At 44.1% G+C, this 17,332-nt stretch overlaps 1 long non-coding RNA gene across 1 annotated transcript; it reads left to right on the forward strand.

Annotated features, from left to right (window-relative positions):
• The first annotated feature begins 9,785 nt into the window (after nucleotides 1-9,785).
• On the forward strand, nucleotides 9,786-11,633 carry LOC115190825 (uncharacterized). The gene is made up of 3 exons (XR_003877430.1): nucleotides 9,786-9,894; nucleotides 10,036-10,103; nucleotides 10,396-11,633. It is a non-coding gene; the product is annotated as an uncharacterized LOC115190825 (long non-coding RNA).
• The last annotated feature ends 5,699 nt before the right edge of the window (nucleotides 11,634-17,332 follow it).

Below are 17,332 nucleotides of genomic sequence, written 5' to 3' on the forward strand. Positions count from 1 at the left end.
GGTGCGTCACTTGAGTAGGTTGAGCCACTGACGTGGTCTTCCTGTCTGGGTTGGCGCCCCCCCCTTGGGTTGTGCCGTGGCGGACATCTTTGTGGGCTATACTCGGCCTTGTCTTCGGACGGTAAGTTGGTGGTTGTAGATATCCCTCTAGTGGTGTGGGGGCTGTGCTTTGGCAAAGTGGGTGGGGTTATATCCTGCCTGTTTGGCCCTGTCCGGGGGTATCATCGGATGGGGCCACAGTGTCTTCTGATCCCTCCTGTCTCAGCCTCCAGTATTTAAGCTGCAGTAGTTTATGTGTCGGGGGGCTAGGGTCAGTCTGTTACATCTGGAGTATTCTCTTGTCTTATCCGGTGTCCTGTGTGAATGTAAATATGCTCTCTCTAATTCTCTCTTTCTTTCTTTCTTTCTCTCGGAGGACCTGAGCCCTAGGACTACCTGGCATGATGACTCCTTGCTGTCCCCAGTCCACCTGGCCATGCTGCTGCTCCAGTTTCAATTGTTCTGCCTGCGGCTACGGAACCCTGACCTGTTCACCGGACGTGCTTGTTGCACCCTCGACAATTACTATGATTATTATTATTTGACCATGCTGGTCATTTACGAACATTTTAACATCTTGACCATGTTCTGTTATAATATCCACCCGGCACAGCCAGAAGAGGACTGGCCACCCCTCATAGCCTGGTTCCTCTCTAGGTTTCTTCCTAGGTTTTTGGCCTTTCTCAGGAGTTTTTCCTAGGGAGTTTTTCCCAGCCACCGTGCTTCTTTCACATGCATTGCTTGCTGTTTGGGGTTTTAGGCTGGGTTTCTGTACAGCACTTTGAGATTTCAGCTGATGTACGAAGGGCTATATAAATAAATTTGATTTGATTTGATTTGAAGATCTCACCAAATTATTTTCCCTGCTCTTGCTCAACAACAAAAAATGTCCTCTGTGTCATCACACATTTTGGAGATATTTCAACAAAATAGTTTAGTGGTAAATTGATGAATAATAAATAGGACAGACAATTTTTTACTCTCTACGTGCTTCAGCACTCGGCGGTCCCCTTCTGTGAGCTTGTGTGGCGTACCACTTCGTGGTTGAGCTGTTGTTGCTCCTAAACGTTTCCACTTCACAATAACAACACTTACAGTGGAACGGGGCAGCATTAGCAGGGCAGAAATTTGACGAAAGTGAAAATCACTGAGCACTTCAGTAAGGCCATTCTAATGCCAATGTTTGTCTATGGAGATTGCATGGCTGTGTGTTCGATTTTATACACCTGTCAGCAACGGGTGTGGCTGTAATAGCCGAATCCATTAATTTGAAGGGGTGTCCGCATACTGTTGTATATATAGTGTATCTGGGACCAAGGATTGAACTAAGGCAATATTCAGAATAGAGTTTCTGACAACAAACTGATCACACCTCCAAATGTTGTTTATCTCTGGACGGACTGATGTTCCTCTGTCCATCTTGTGCTGAAATAGGCCTATATTGCTTTATGTCATGTGAATACCTTTTAGGCCAATTGCAGATTAGGGTCATATGTTGGTGGTTCCTTGAAAATGTCTAGCATTCTACAGACAGGTAAAAACTACTATAACAGACACTACAAGTTTGAACTGTGATTTATTGGTGACGCTTATTCCTAGGCACAATGATGCAAAATAGCGCAGCCTGCAGGTGAAACACTTGAGCTACACAGCACAACAGAGATGAACAGCTCACATCCACTCTAGAACATGTTGATTCTCTGAGTCACCGACCCCATCATTTATTGTAGTGTAGCATCACCTGCTGGTGAAAGTTGACACTTGTCTGATTGTGCATTATAATGTACTTTTAGTTACAACAAGACTTTAGTCTAAAATATCTATAATTAGAAAATGTACAGTCCCAGTCAAAAGTTTGGACACACCTACTCATTCCAAGATTTCTTTATTTTTACTATTTGCTACATTGTAGATAAATAATAAAGACATCAAAACTATGAAATAACACACATGGAATCATGTAATAACCAAAGTGTTAAACAAATCAAAATATATTTTAGATTTTAGATTCTTCAAAGTACCAACCCTTTGCCTTGATGACTGCTTTGCACACTCTTGGCATTCTCACAACCAGCTTCAGCTGGAATGCTTTTCCAACAGTCTAGAAGGAGTTCCCACATATGCTGAGCACTTGTTGGCTGCTTTACCTTCACTCTGTGGTCCAACTCATCCCAAACCATCTCACAAGTGGGTTGAGGTCAAATAGCCCTTACACAGCCTGGAGGTGTGTTGGGTCATTGTCCTGTTGAAAAACAAATGCGTGTTAAGTGTGCCTTGGATTCTTAATAAATCACTGACAGTGTCACCAGAAAAGCACCCCCACATATTTTTATATTTTTTTTATTTCACCTTTATTTAACCAGGTAGGCCAGTTGAGAACAAGATCTCATTGACTACTGCGACCTGGCCGAGATAAAGCAAAGCAGTGCGACAAAACAACAACACAGAGTTACACATGGGATAAACAAGCGATTTGACACACTGAACTCTGTCTGAGAAGTAGTTGGTGAACCAGGGGAGGCAGTCTTTTGAGAAACCAAGGTTGTTGAGTCTGCCGATAAGAATGTGGTGATTGACAGAGTCGAAAGCCTTGGCCAGGTCGATGAATATGGCTGCACAGTATTGTCTTTTATCGTTGGCAGTTATGATATCGTTTAGGACCTTGCGCTTGGCTGAGGTGCACCCATGACCAACTCGGAAACTAGATTGCATAGCGGAGAAGGTACGGTGGGATTCGAAATGGTCGGTGATCTGTTTGATAACTTGGCTTTCGAAGACCTTAGAAAGGCAGGGTAAGATAGATATAGGTCTGTAACAGTTTGGGTCTAGAGTGTCACCCCCTTTGAAGAGGGGGATGACTGCGGCAGCTTTCCAATCTTTGGGGATCTCAGACGATACAAAAGAGAGGTTGAACAGGCTAGTAATAGAGCTTGCAACAATTGCGGCGGATCATTTTAGAAAGAGAGGGTCCAGATTGTCTAGCCCAGCTGATTTGTAGGGGTCCAGATTTTGCAACGCTTTCAGAACATCAGCTATCTGGATTTGGGTGAAGGAAAAATGGGGGAGGTTTGGGCAAGTTTCTGTGGGGGGTGCAGGGCTGTTGACCGGGGTAGGGGTAGTCAGGTGGAACGCATGGCCAGCCCTAGAAAAATGCTTTTTGAAATTCTCAACTATCGTGGATTTATCGGTGGTGACAGTGTTTCTTAGCCTCAGTGCAGTGGGCAGCTGGGAGGAGGTGCTCTTATTCTCCATGGACTTTACACTGTCCCAGAACTTTTTGGAGTTTGTGCTACAGGATGCACATTTCTGTTTGAAAAAGATAGCCTTTGTTTTCCTAACTGCCTGTGTATATTGGTTCCTAACTTCCCTGAAAAGGTGCATATTGTGGGGGCTATTCGATGCTAATGCAGTACGCCACAGGATGTTTTTGTACTGGTCAAGGGCAGTCAGGTCTGGAGTGAACGAACCAAGGGCTATATCTGTTCCTGGTTCAATTTTTTTTTAATGGGGCATGCTTATTTGGGACGGTGAGGAAAGCACTTTTAAAGAAACCAGGCGTCCTCTACTGACGGAATGAGGTTAATATCCTTTCAGGATACCCGGGCCAGGTCATTTAGAAAGGCCTGCTCACTGAAGTGTATTAGGAAGCATTTGACAGTGATGAGGGGTGGTCGTTTGACCGCAGACCCGTTACGGACGCAGGCAATGAGGCAGTGATCACTGAGATCCTGGTTGAAGACTGCAGAGGTGTATTTGGAGGGCAGGTTGGTTAGGATGATATCTATGAGGGTGCCCGTATTTACAGATTTGGGGTTGTACCTGGTAGGTTCATTGATCATTTGTGTGAGATTGAGGGCATCTAGCTTAGATTGTAGGACGGCCGGGGTGTTAAGCATGTCCCAGTTTAGGTCACCTAACAGCATGAACTCTGAAGATAGATGGGGTGCAATCAATTCACATATGGTGTCTAGGGCACAGCTGGGGGCAGAAGGTAGTCTATAACAAGCGGCAATGGTGAGAGACTTGTTTCTTGAAAGGTAGAATTTTAGAAGTAGAAGCTCGAGTTCTTTGGGCACAGACCTGGATAGTATGACAGAGCTCTGCAGGTTGTCTCTGCCGTAGATTGCAACTCCGCCCCCTTTGGCAGTTCTATCTTGTCGGAAATTGTTATAGTTAGGGATGGAAATTCTGGATTTTTGGTGGCCTTCCTAAGCCAGGATTCAGACATGGCTAGGACATCCGGGATGGCAGAGTGTGCTAAAACAGTGAGTAAAACAAACTTAGGGAGGAGGCTTCTAATGTTAACATGCATGAAACCAAGGCTTTTACGGTTAGAGAAGTCAACAAATGAGAGTGCCTGGGGAATGGGAGTGGAGCTAGGCACTGCAGGGCCTGGATTAACCTCTACATCACCAGAGGAACAGAGGGGGAGTAGGATAAGGGTACGGCTAAAGGCTATAAGAACTGGTCGTCTAGTGCTTTCGGAGCAGAGAGTAAAAGGAACAGGTTTTTGGGCGTGGAAGAATAGATTCAAGGCATAATGTACAGACAAGGGCATGGTAGGATGTGAATACAGTGGAGGTAAACCTAGGCATTGAGTGACGATGAGAGAGGTTTTGTCTCTAGAGACATCAATTAGACAAGGTGAGGTCACTGCATGTGTGGGAGGTGAAACAAACGGGCTAGCTAAGGCATATTGAGCAGGGCTGGAGTCTCTACAGTGAAATAAGACAATAAACACTAACCAAAAGAGCAATGGATAAGACATATTGACATTAGGGAGAGGCATGCGTAGCCGAGTGATCATAGGGACCAGTGGGATGCAAGACGAGCTGGAGACACGGCGATTCAGACAGCTAGCGGGCCGGGGCTAGCAGGCTAGCAGATGGGCCTTAGGGGGGATGTCGCGATGGAAGAAGTCTGTTGTAGCCCCCTCGGACGGATTACGTCGGCAGACCAGTCGTGTTGGGTTGGCAGGGCTCTGTGTAGGCAGTAAAAGGGTCCAGGCCAATTGGCAAAATAGGTATTGTAGCCCAAGGAAATGGCTCATGGTCCTCTTCAGCTATCAGTCCGATATGCTCTAGACAGCTATCAGGCTAGTGGATGGGCCTTCAGGGGACGTTGCGACGGAGGAGCCTGTTGAAACCCCTCAGGCGGATTACGTCGGTACACCAGTCGAGGTGGAATCGGCGGGGCTCCGTGTCGGCAGTAAAAGGGGTCCAGGCCAATTGGCAAAATAGGTATTGTAGCCCAAGGAGTGGCTGATGGACCTCTTCAGCTAGCCGGGAGATGGGCCTAGCACGAGGCTAGTTCCAGGCTCACTGGTGCTTGCTTCAGGACCGAGATGTTAGCTAGGGGGTAGCCACTCGGATAGCAGCTAGCTAGCTGCGATGATCCAGGTGAAAATGTTCAGAGCTTGCGGTAGGTAACCAGAGATGTGGAGAAAGAGCAGTCCGGTATGCTATGGGATGAAACGTGCGGTGTAGACGGGCAGGAGTTGACCAGGCTAAGGTAAGCTGATGACCGCTAGCAGTGGCTAACTGACTATTAGCTAGTAGCTAGTTAGCTGGCTAGCTTCTGTTGGGGGTTCCGGTTCTAAGGTATAGAAAATAGCAGATCAATACCACATTGGGTGAGGCGGGTTGTAGGAGAGTATGTTGAAACTGAGGTTAAAAATATATATGATATATACACTGCTCAAAAAAATAAAGGGAACACTTAAACAACACAATGTAACTCCAAGTCAATCACACTTCTGTGAAATCAAACTGTCCACTTAGGAAGCAACACTGATTGACAATACATTTCACATGCTGTTGTGCAAATGGAATAGACAACAGGTGGAAATTATAGGCAATAAGCAAGACACCCCCAATAAAGGAGTGGTTCTGCAGGTGGAGACCACAGACCACTTCTCAGTTCCTATGCTTCCTGGCTGATGTTTTGGTCACTTTTGAATGTTGGCGGTGCTTTCACTCTAGTGGTAGCATGAGACGGAGTCTACAACCCACACAAGTGGCTCAGGTAGTGCAGCTCATCCAGGATGGCACATCAATGCGAGCTGTGGCAAGATGGTTTGCTGTGTCTGTCAGCGTAGTGTCCAGAGCATGGAGGCGCTACCAGGAGACAGGCCAGTACATCAGGAGATGTGGAGGAGGCCGTAGGAGGGCAACAACCCAGCAGCAGGACCGCTACCTCCGCCTTTGTGCAAGGAGGAGCAGGAGGAGCACTGCCAGAGCCATGCAAAATTAACTCCAGCAGGCCACAAATGTGCATGTGTCTGCTCAAATGGTCAGAAACAGACTCCATGAGGGTGGTATGAGGGCCCGACGTCCACAGGTGGGGGTTGTGCTTACAGCCCAACACCGTGCAGGACGTTTGGCATTTGCCAGAGAACACCAAGATTGGCAAATTCGCCACTGGCGCCCTGTGCTCTTCACAGATGAAAGCAGGTTCACACTGAGCACGTGACAGACGTGACAGAGACTGGAGACGCCATGGAGAACGTTCTGCTGCCTGCAACATCCTCCAGCATGACCGGTTTGGCGGTGGGTCAGTCATGGTGTGGGGTGGCATTTCTTTGGGGGGCCGCACAGCCCTCCATGTGCTCGCCAGAGGTAGCCTGACTGCCATTAGGTACCGAGATGAGATCCTCAGACCCCTTGTGAGACCATATGCTGGTGCGGTTGGCCCTGGGTTCCTCCTAATGCAAGACAATGCTAGACCCCATGTGGCTGGAGTGTGTCAGCAGTTCCTGCAAGAGGAAGGCATTGATGCTATGGATTGGCCCGCCCGTTCCCCAGACCTGAATCCAATTGAGCACATCTGGGACATCACGTCTCGCTCCATCCACCAACGCCACGTTGCACCACAGACTGTCCAGGAGTTGGCGGATGCTTTAGTCCAGGTCTGGGAGGAGATCCCTCAGGAGACCATCCGCACCTCATCAGGAGCATGCCCAGGCGTTGTAGGGAGGTCATACAGGCACATGGAGGCCACACACACTACTGAGCCTCATTTTGACTTGTTTTAAGGACATTACATCAAAGTTGGATCAGCCTGTAGTGTGTTTTTCCACTTTAATTTTGAGTGTGACTCCAAATCCAGACCTCCATGGGTTGATAAATTGGATTTCCGTTGATTATTTTTGTGTGATTGTTGTCAGCACATTCAACTATGTAAAGAAAAAAGTATTTAAAAAGATTATTTAATTCATTCAGATCTAGGATGTGTTATTTTAGTGTTCCCTTTATTTTTTTGAGCAGTGTATGTATGTACAGTATATATTTGTGACATACATGTAGAATTAAGCATAATGATTATGGCTGTAGATTGCAAGAAAAAACTGTTTCAGGTGTTTGAAAAATGCTAAATTGACATTTGTTTGGAAAAACCACTAGGATAAATACATGTAGGTAGTCTATTCTCTCTTTTTTTTATTATTATTGAACTGCTGTACTGTTTTCAGGTGTTTTATCATCAGTTGAATGTGTTTGATGTATGTGTCATGACTCATAATGGAAGATTGAGTGAGGGGAAAGTATTTGGAAACTTCTTAATGATTTCGTTTTTAAAAAGAACAAAGCACAATTAAGTCATACAATCAAAATCTTGACACACAATGGACAAAGCTCCTAAAGAGTGTGTGTGTGTGTGTGTGTGTGTGTGTGTGTGTGTGTGTGTGTGTGTGTGTGTGCTCATGGTCATTTGCATGTGTGCATACATGGACCTGTGTGTCAAGATTTTGATTGACTTAATATGCACTGTTTTTTTTCCATCATTGCCTGAGACTCGCATTAGCTTCTCAATATTTGCCCCCCTCCAGAATACCCCCCAGCCGTACTCGCATACTTGTGGTCCCTCAGATTATGGGGGTGCATGACGCCCCTGCATACAGTAAGATAAAATAAGTCCATTAAATGCACCCTGTATCAGGAAAGTGATCTTTTTGGCTAACCACATTGGAACATTCTAATCTTGAAGGACATGAACTGGCAGAGGTTTAAGCAAAGTGTAGTGCCATTGTTTTCAGGAAGGGTTACCTATGGCAGGGATGGTAAGGACGATAGGAGAGACAGGAAGGGTGATAGGAGAGACGGGATGGGTGATATGAGAGACGGGATGGGTGATATGAGAGACGGGATGGGTGATATGAGAGACGGGATGGGTGATATGAGAGACAGGGAGGGTGATGGCTTCTAATCTATCTAATGGCTTGAACGTTTCAGTGTTTCCTTGTGGATCAATCTGACAGTGGTGATTAAAACATAGGCTAATTGATGCTTTAAAAATATTTATTTTTACATGTTTTCCTCTTTCCTTTATCAAACGTGAACAAATTTTTATTTAATATTATTTTTACACTTTTTATAATTTCTACTGCTCAGTTCCTTTCTGTGCAAACCCAACAAACAGTAAGTAATAGTAAAAACAAACTACATAATAAAACCAATAACAGGATGGCTGTGAATCTTTAAAAAATTGTGCCTATTTCACAAGGTTACCTCTGAAGACTGATTTTACATGGTGCATGATTGAAATCAATGGAAAACTGGTTGAACTAGTGTCTACCTTTGTTTGAACGATTCAGTCAACAATGAATGTTCTTATGTGTATAATAAGAATGTCATGCCATTATTGAGGGATTTTTAGCATGTGTTAAATACCTATCCAGGCATTGGCATGCATCAGCAATGTAGTTGGGCAGGAACTCAACCCTTGACGTGCATTACACTGCAGAAACAATTTTTCATGAAGTCATGTGACTTACAGTTATAGTACAAGATTCTTCTAAACGTCTTCCTGCTCTTAACATACAATGGAATGGCATGCTGTGTACGCAAAGATCATAATGTAATGTAAAATTACAATGAAAAGTACCATCATACTGCCCCAGAACACAGCGGTTCAATTCCTGCTTTCTTCTGTCCCACTTTCACTGCTTCTCTGTCTCCTCCTCTTTCTAATACTATTAGCCACTTAGCAGTTTTATGAAGTTTTCAGGATATCAAGCCTTTTCAGGATATCAGTCAAGTTAGAGAACCTAGCTAGTTCAACTATATTAGCTGGCATGCCTGCTTGCAAGGTTGCTAGACTTTAGAAAGGGAAGCAATAACTAAATGTACTGAATAAGACACATTCCTTTCAATCTTTTACACAGATTTTAGCAGAGAAGTATATTTAGTTTCTTAAAAAATAACCACTAGTCAGGAGGACACAGACATCTCAAGATGAATGCTTATAAATGCAAATAATATATGTATGTATATATGTACAGTATATGTTTGTGACATACATGTAGAATTAATCATTATGCTTATGGCTGTAGATTGCAGGAAAAAGCTGTTTCAGGTGTTTGAAAAATGCTAAATTGACATTTTTTGGTAAAAACAGTAGGATAAATACACATGTAGGTAGAGTCTATTCTGTTTTTTTATTTTTATGTTCTCCACAAATAGAAAAGGACTATAACATATTCTTCCCTATACCATATTCTATATTGAAAAGCACTTTTGTGTCTACCTCCTTTAAGCTGGTTAAGAAATAATTCACTTGCATAAAACACATGAAAAGGTTGTATAGTTATTATCACTGCATGATGAAATGGAAAATCAGCAATAGATTGAGTGGTAGATAAGGATGTTTTTTTACTGATAGATTGCCAAGATAATGCCTATAGGTCTATCTGTGGGTGGGTCCAGTGAGATCCTATAAAACCAGTTGAAAGACGTGCTCCTTTCATAACCAAGGGGAAAGGTGGTAAGGCAGCATTACTCTCACACAACGCTATAATTTGTCCTAGTCGCACAGGAACATAGAAACAGGAACTACTAGGTCCGTTCTACTAGATACAGGGTATGTATGCACTACCAACAGTTTCTGTAGGAATAGGGTATTTGTACTCAAAATGGACTGCAACCATGATTTTATTCATTCTATGTGCACTGAAAAATGTTATTGCTATGTTCTTCCCTCTTTCTGGAAACTCTCACACAGATTTCTCTAACCTTACAAATCTTGACAGATCTACACTCCAAACATGAACAACAACGCTTCTCAGCCTGGTGAGTAGCATAGGCTATACACTGTAGGGACAAGACAGACATTAGAACTAATTTTAAGTATTTGATTTAAGCCATTGTGTGTCTTAGGTCCTCCCCAAAATTGACATTTTCATGTTTTGTTATTTATGTTACAAATCATTGCCGTTTGGGGTTTCTTTTCTAGACACCATAAAATTGCACTCTCTTTTCAAGAGCAGAGTGAAACTGGAAAAAAAGCAATTAGGAGAATTGTCCACATCAACATGAGACCTTTCAAAACTAACCATAGTGTGCTTGTGAAATTCTCTACCAGGGCAGAATGGAGTTGGGAAGAGTGCAGCAGGAGGCATCACCTGTCTCCCTGAGAAGCCACTGGAACCTATCGGTCCCTTTTCGGGTGTCGGCTCTACTGTTGGCGCGATCGCAGGACGAACAGTTGGAGGAGTATTGGGAGGAATAGTAGGAAGAGCTGTGGGATCTGCAGTTGATTCTGCATACCGCCAATCTTACTATGAGAAAAATAAATGTCCAGAATGAATGAATCAGTTGTTAAACTATCATACCAGATAACCTTTATATGGCTTCTACCTTGATTTGTTATTGCATAAATACTATGTATTATAAATGTTTCTGTAATTATTTGCATTGGTTCAATCTAACTGAAGTGTCTGTATGCTGAGAGACAGTGAGTCCATGCCTTTACAAACATTGAGTGTATGACTTTTGGCTCTTTGCCACCTGGAACACAATGGTTTCAATTTTACATCCTCCTCATAACCCACATTTAACTATGTTTTAATGAAATCTGAACATATCAGTTCATGCCTTAAAGATAGAATCCTTAATCGAAACAATAACAAAGCAGTCACCCCTCTGTTTAGGTAAAGAGCTGGGAAACGGGCCTGAAGAAAGATAACCATTCTCAGATTCATAGATCTATGGCTACAAGGACTGACCATCCATGATATCAACATTATAGTTTTAACCATGTTTTGAGGCTATGCAGTGTTTGTTTATGTTCACATTGTTTACAAACATTGGAGTAATGTTATAATTATACACATAGGATGTTATTATTTTTCTCTTTCTCTCTTGTTTTAGATAATGGGTGTTGGGTTGTAAGATACAAGAAAGAAACAAAACATACTGTATCATTAAATAATGGACCAATATTGGCTGGTTTTGTGACTAGAGAAGCAGTGTGACTACTATTGGTGGGTGTTTTGTTATTTTACTAAAAGCAGAGCATATGAGATCATACTGGAGATATGCATTTAGTTGGTTACGAATGAAAACACTGTCACTCTGTGGTAGGAACCTGATACAACAATACCAGTGTCAGACAATCAAATAGCAATGCAGATAGTTTTACAGGAGTTCTGATGATGGAGAGAACTCAACGTTTGACTGCTTTAGGTTTGATTTATATCTAAACCACACTGAAACAGACTTTCATCTCTAAGCAGGACTTCCATATTTATATATTTTAAGCTTGCTGTATTGTAGACTGTACAATGTAAAGTGTCATTAAAGCTGACCAAATAATATGAATATACCTGCATTTAGTTTCATATTTTTCATACCATACTTCACAAATATGATTATTAAATGAATAAACCTGTATTTATTTTGAGTCTGAATACTGTACCTGACCTGTAATCCCGCAACTAAAAGAACTACAAACAAAATTAAAAAGCTGGTGTCAATTTATTTATTTTTTGCTGCTGTTGGACTTGCGGAGTCCATGTTTAGTCAGTTACAGTAAAATGACTGCCCAAGAACTGTAGTGTATTTACATGCCTGCCGCTCCAAGGGGGTAGCCAAGAACCACTGGCCGACCTGCCCCCAGCCGATCTGGGAGGCGTCTGTGCTGACCAGGTCACGGCGGCACATCCTCAGCATCTCCACTCCATCTGCGAGAAAGGAGTGACAGTGCCACCTCAATGCCCTGGGGCTCTATACAGTCACCCGCAGCTGGTGGTGACGGTGGCGCTTTGGGTGCAGCCAGTGGGAGTTGAACCACTGTTGAAGAGGCTGGAGATGGAGCAGGCCCAGGGGAATCAACAACGAGGCCACCGTCAGAAAGCCCAACAGGTGTTGGCAGGTTAGGGCGGATACCACCCCGCCCCTGCCGAATGTGGTGGGCAGGCGTGCTCTCATGAGGACTGAGTCCAGTTTCATGCCAATGAAGGCCACCCTCTGGGTGGGTGTCAGATGACTCTTCTTGTCGTTTACAGTAATGCCCAGCCTACCGGTGTGGGTCAGGAGCATGTCTCTGTCTGACAGGACCTGGATCCTGGTCGAGGCACAAATCAGCCAATCGTCCAGGTAATTGAGGATCAACAAACCTCGGGATGTGAGAAGTGCCAGGATAGCATCTATGCACTTTGTGAAAGTGCGGGATGCCAAGGAGAGGCCGAAGGGAAGAACCATGAATTCGTAAGCCCTCCCTTCGAAAGCGAATCGGAGGTACTGCCAATGAGCTGGGTAAACAGAAACATGGAAGTACGCATCCATCAGGTCCCTGGACACGGCCTGCAACACGCGGGCTGGGGACAGCATGTGGAACCTCAGTACCTTCAAGTACCCATTGAGGTTGTGCAGGTCCAGAATCGGTCGAAACTCTCCGTCTCTATTTGGGAGTACAAAATAAGTGGAGTAGAACCCACCTAGCCATTCTGATGTCTCAATTCATTGGGAGGGGGTGGGTGGTGGGGGGATTTGAGATCGGGAGAATGGGGGGGGGCCTTAGAGCTCAGGGAGGCCCTTTGAGATTGAGAGAAGCGGCCGAGGCCGGGGAAGGGTGTGTCAGGGGACCTGCCGGGGCCCGCCTCTCCTCTGGCACCTCGAGCGCATGGGTCCCCCAAGCACGTCCCTATGACGGTAACGGTTGTAACCATCACACCTGTCACAAAGGGAAGCCATAAGCTCAGCCAAGCCAACAAGGCCACGGTTCAGGGGTTCGAAGCCCTGGTAGAGCTTATGTCGTGACCCGCTTGGAGGAATAGGAACCCGGTGAGGGATAAATTAACCAGTACCTCTGCAAAAACCGGGGAAGACCCGTGTGGGAAAAACAGGCTGTTGCTTCACCTCACACTGTGCCCCTCCCCGCTGTCATCCCTTAGCATGAGGCAATGGGGCAGGAGAGGGACCCCACCGTCATTCGGGTGCAGGTGGGTGGCAACAGTCTGTCTGCCTTGGACCCGGAGGCCTGAGGTGGCGGCATGAACCATCTCAGGGTCTCCCGGTCCCTACGATTCTTATCAGTCTGCTCTAGAATGTCATCAACCCCTGGGCCAACTTCAGCCCTGGGGTGATTAGTTGAGGGGCAAATGTGCCAGAAGATAACCACCTGCACCATGGCCCGTCCATTGGCACTAGCCACATCCCTCTGGAGCAGGGGAAGCAGGAGAGACACCGCCATCACTTCCCGGAGGAGCTCCTATGTGCCCTCCTGTAGCCAGGAAAACAGAGTCTGCAGGTTGGCCTGCAGCAGCGTGGCTGTGCTGGTAAGATGGCCAAGAGAGCAGAGGGACCCATATGTGTCTCCCAAGTCCGCATCAAAGACTCTGCGGGGGTCCCGTCTTCAGTCACGGGTTCCGCCCTGGCAGAGGTTCAGCTCTCCTGCAAGGCCTCGCGGAACTCAGCAGAGATGGCGACAGATGGAGAGTCCTCACTGTCCACCAGTTGATGTCCAGTGCAGTGGCTACCCAGGTGAGTAGGCCTCTCATAGCCTCTCGAGTCGCTGGGGCGATGAAGCCCCGCTGATGGCCTGTCAGCCTGGTAGCCCCGCTCACGTGGTGAACAGTGACAGCATCATCTCCCAGGAACAGCCTCTCACTGGCCAACTGGGAACAGCTGTCCTTGCCATCGAAGCTATCAACCTCCTGACGCAGGGCATGTGCCCTCCATTCAAGGTGGTCTCAGTGGTCCGACTCATGCCCCCATCCAGCAGATGGGCTCTAGCTGCAGTGGCTCCTCTCCGCGTGGCTCAAACCCAGGCAGTGCATACACGAGGTATGCGAATCCCCAGGGGGATGCCATCATCACACTTGTCGCAAAGGGAAGCCATAAGCTCAGCCAAGGCATCAAGGCCATGGAGCAGGGGTCCGACGCCCTGGGAGAGCCATGTCGTGACCCACTTGGAGAAATAGGAACCCGGTGAGGGATACATTACCCAGTACCTCTTCAAACACAGGGGAAGACCCCTGTGGGAATAACAGGCAGACAAAAAATAACAACAACCAGGTAATGGATTTGATTTATGTGTTTTGTTGTTTTATGCCAACTGCGATATTACCTAGCGGGTTTAATATCCAAGCAGAAAACAAAAAACAGCACCATATGATGGAGTAACTCCGTTAAGGAACTCAAAAGTTAATGTCTCAACTTAGTGGCAGCCCACCACCATACTTTTACATTCTGCAGGAGAAAGAACAAGAAAACCCTGTATGGGAATTAGCAGAGAACCCGCGCAGGTAGCCTAGTGGTTAGAGCGTTGGACTAGTCACCGAAATGTTGCAAGATTGAATCCCCGAGCTGACAAGGTAAAAATCTGTCGTTCTGCCCCTGAACAAGGCAGTTAACCCACTGTTCCTAGGCTGTCATTGAAAATAAGAATTTGTTCTTATCTGACTTGCCTAGTTAAATAAAGGTAAAATAAAAAAATATGGCGTGCGGACAAGCAATTCACAACACACATAAAACAAGCCAGTTGGCAAGTTGTGTAAGGTATATACAGTTTGTGGCAGCAAGAGCCACCAATATATTAATGGATGCACACAGAGTCATAGTGTAACGCTAACGAAACACAAGCACGACAAACCCTGGCGGAAGATACAGATCAACCGCGCGTAGCGAGTGGAGCACTCACGAGGATGGGCTGGTCATGTGGACAGCTGCTCCAGGGTGCAAACAGCCAGTGAAAATACTTCTACGCAAGATATTACACTTACCAGTGACTTACTAAGCGAACTTCAGAAAGTTTGTACCTCAAACCATATGGACATCTGCCGAGAAAATGAAAGAGAACATGTGTCGCGGCCATGGGGTCTATATATAGGGGCGGACCCCAGCCGTGACAGTACATGGGAGTAAAACTGTAAATCCTCACCTCGGATGTATCCCTCCGCCGCGGAGTGATACCAATATATTGGAGTGAACATTTCTAGTTAAAAGGTGCTTACACTCAGAGCCATGTATTTACACTCAGCCAGCTCAAACTACAATTTCACCCTAGCTTTATTACTGGTTAACGTGTTGGTCATTTTGGTTGGCCAACAATATTATAAGACTACATTGACTGCATACATTTCCTAAAATGTTATACAAAAAAAAGAAAGTGATATTGATGGAGAATGGCAAGGCTGCTATTGTATTTTCAGTTACATTCTGGTCAATAAAAATGGTTTACACTTTTGTTTTTTGTAAGAAATACATGGACCTACCCACCATTAGCCATCATGCATTGCTTAAATTCATTCTATTCAGAAATGTCTGTTCAGAAAAATAGAAAACAGTACATATACGCATACAACTACAGTGTTTTAATAGGGATTAAATAAAGACAAAATATCTAACTTACATATTCATAACGTATAAAATAAATAAAACAAATATAGGCTATCGCGTCTATTGTTGTTGCAAAGACTACTGGTTAAATTTGTGTCTTTCGCACAAATTAAGTATCACATACATTTGTGTCTTTTCTCACAAATTAAACCACACAAAATGCACAAAAACGCACAAAATCTGCTAAAATACATTATGTACATATATGCATGAATTAAATGTGAGGTTGGGCTGCATGGTAGCAACACAACATGGTACAAACAAAACATGGTACAAACATTATTGGGCACAGACAACAGCACAAAGGGCAAGAAGGTAGAGACAACAATACATCACCCAAAGCAGCCACAACTGTCAGTAAGCATATGCAATTTATTTTATACAAAGTCTTCTATAATATGAAAACATCTCATTTGTAAATAAATGCATTATGATGTAGGCATTATGATGTAGGCGTTATGATGTAGACGTTATGATGTAGGCGTTATGATTTAGACGTTATGATGCAGGCGTTATGATGTAGGCGTTATGATGTAGGCATTATGATGTAGGCGTTATGATGTAGGCGTTATGATGTAGACATTATGATGTAGACGTTATGATGTAGGTATAATGATGTAGGCATTATGATGTAGGCGTTATGATGTAGGCGTTATGATGTAGGCATTATGATGTAGGCATTATGATGTAGGCATTATGATGTAGGCGTTATGATTTAGACGTTATGATGCAGGCGTTATGATGTAGGCATTATGATGTAGGCGTTATGATGTAGGCATTATGATGTAGACGTTATGCACATTCCTAAAACGGGACTAATGTATATTACACATTCTGCACTTCTAGTGATTTCTGGCAATTGATTCTATAATTTTGCAGCATGCACTATAAAAGCTCTCTTACCCTTTTAAAGCTAGAATCCTTATTTGAAACAATAACAAAGCGTCCTCCCCTCCCATTACGCTAAAAAGCTAAGGGCTGGGGCTGGAGAAATGTAAGCACTCTCAAATTCATGGACAGAGCTATGGATGGACTGATAGACTTAGGGTGGGTTGCATCAACATGGATTAACTCTTAAACTGAGTTAAATCAAGGTTTATCTATTAATCTTGTTGCACCAAACTTTAAACCTAGTTTAAAATTTATCCCAAATGTAATCCTTCTTCTAAACTAAGTTTAATGTTTACTTTAAACTAAGATCACATTTAGTCTTGTTGCTCCATTAAAAATTTTTTTAATTTAAATTTAGTTTAGGGATTAAATCTAAACTGCTACTGGAGGAGGTTGAAGTTAATCAAATCTCAGTGTAAGTGTTGTATTTTTGGTGCAATATTTTTTTTTTGCTCATGTGGCCTCATGCAATGTCAACTAGCCAGCTAACTAATTTCACCAAAAAGTTAATTAATTTAATAATTTAGCCTTTTGCTAGTAAGCTAGCAATTATGACTGGTGCTGGTTTATTTTAATCGAAATAGAATTTGAACATATTGCAATGGTGAATCAATTATGACACGTGACTAATCATAGTTTAGTTATTTAACCTTAGATTATCTCATCCAGGTTGAAAATGAAGCGGTGCAACACATCTCTGATGAATTATGTGTCTTCCGTATTTAACCCAACCCCTCTGAATCAGAGAGGTGTGGAGGGTTGCCTTAATCGACATCCATGTCTTCGGC

This window comes from Salmo trutta, chromosome 4 (genome assembly GCF_901001165.1).
Source record: "Salmo trutta chromosome 4, fSalTru1.1, whole genome shotgun sequence".
Lineage (NCBI taxonomy): Eukaryota > Metazoa > Chordata > Actinopteri > Salmoniformes > Salmonidae > Salmo > Salmo trutta.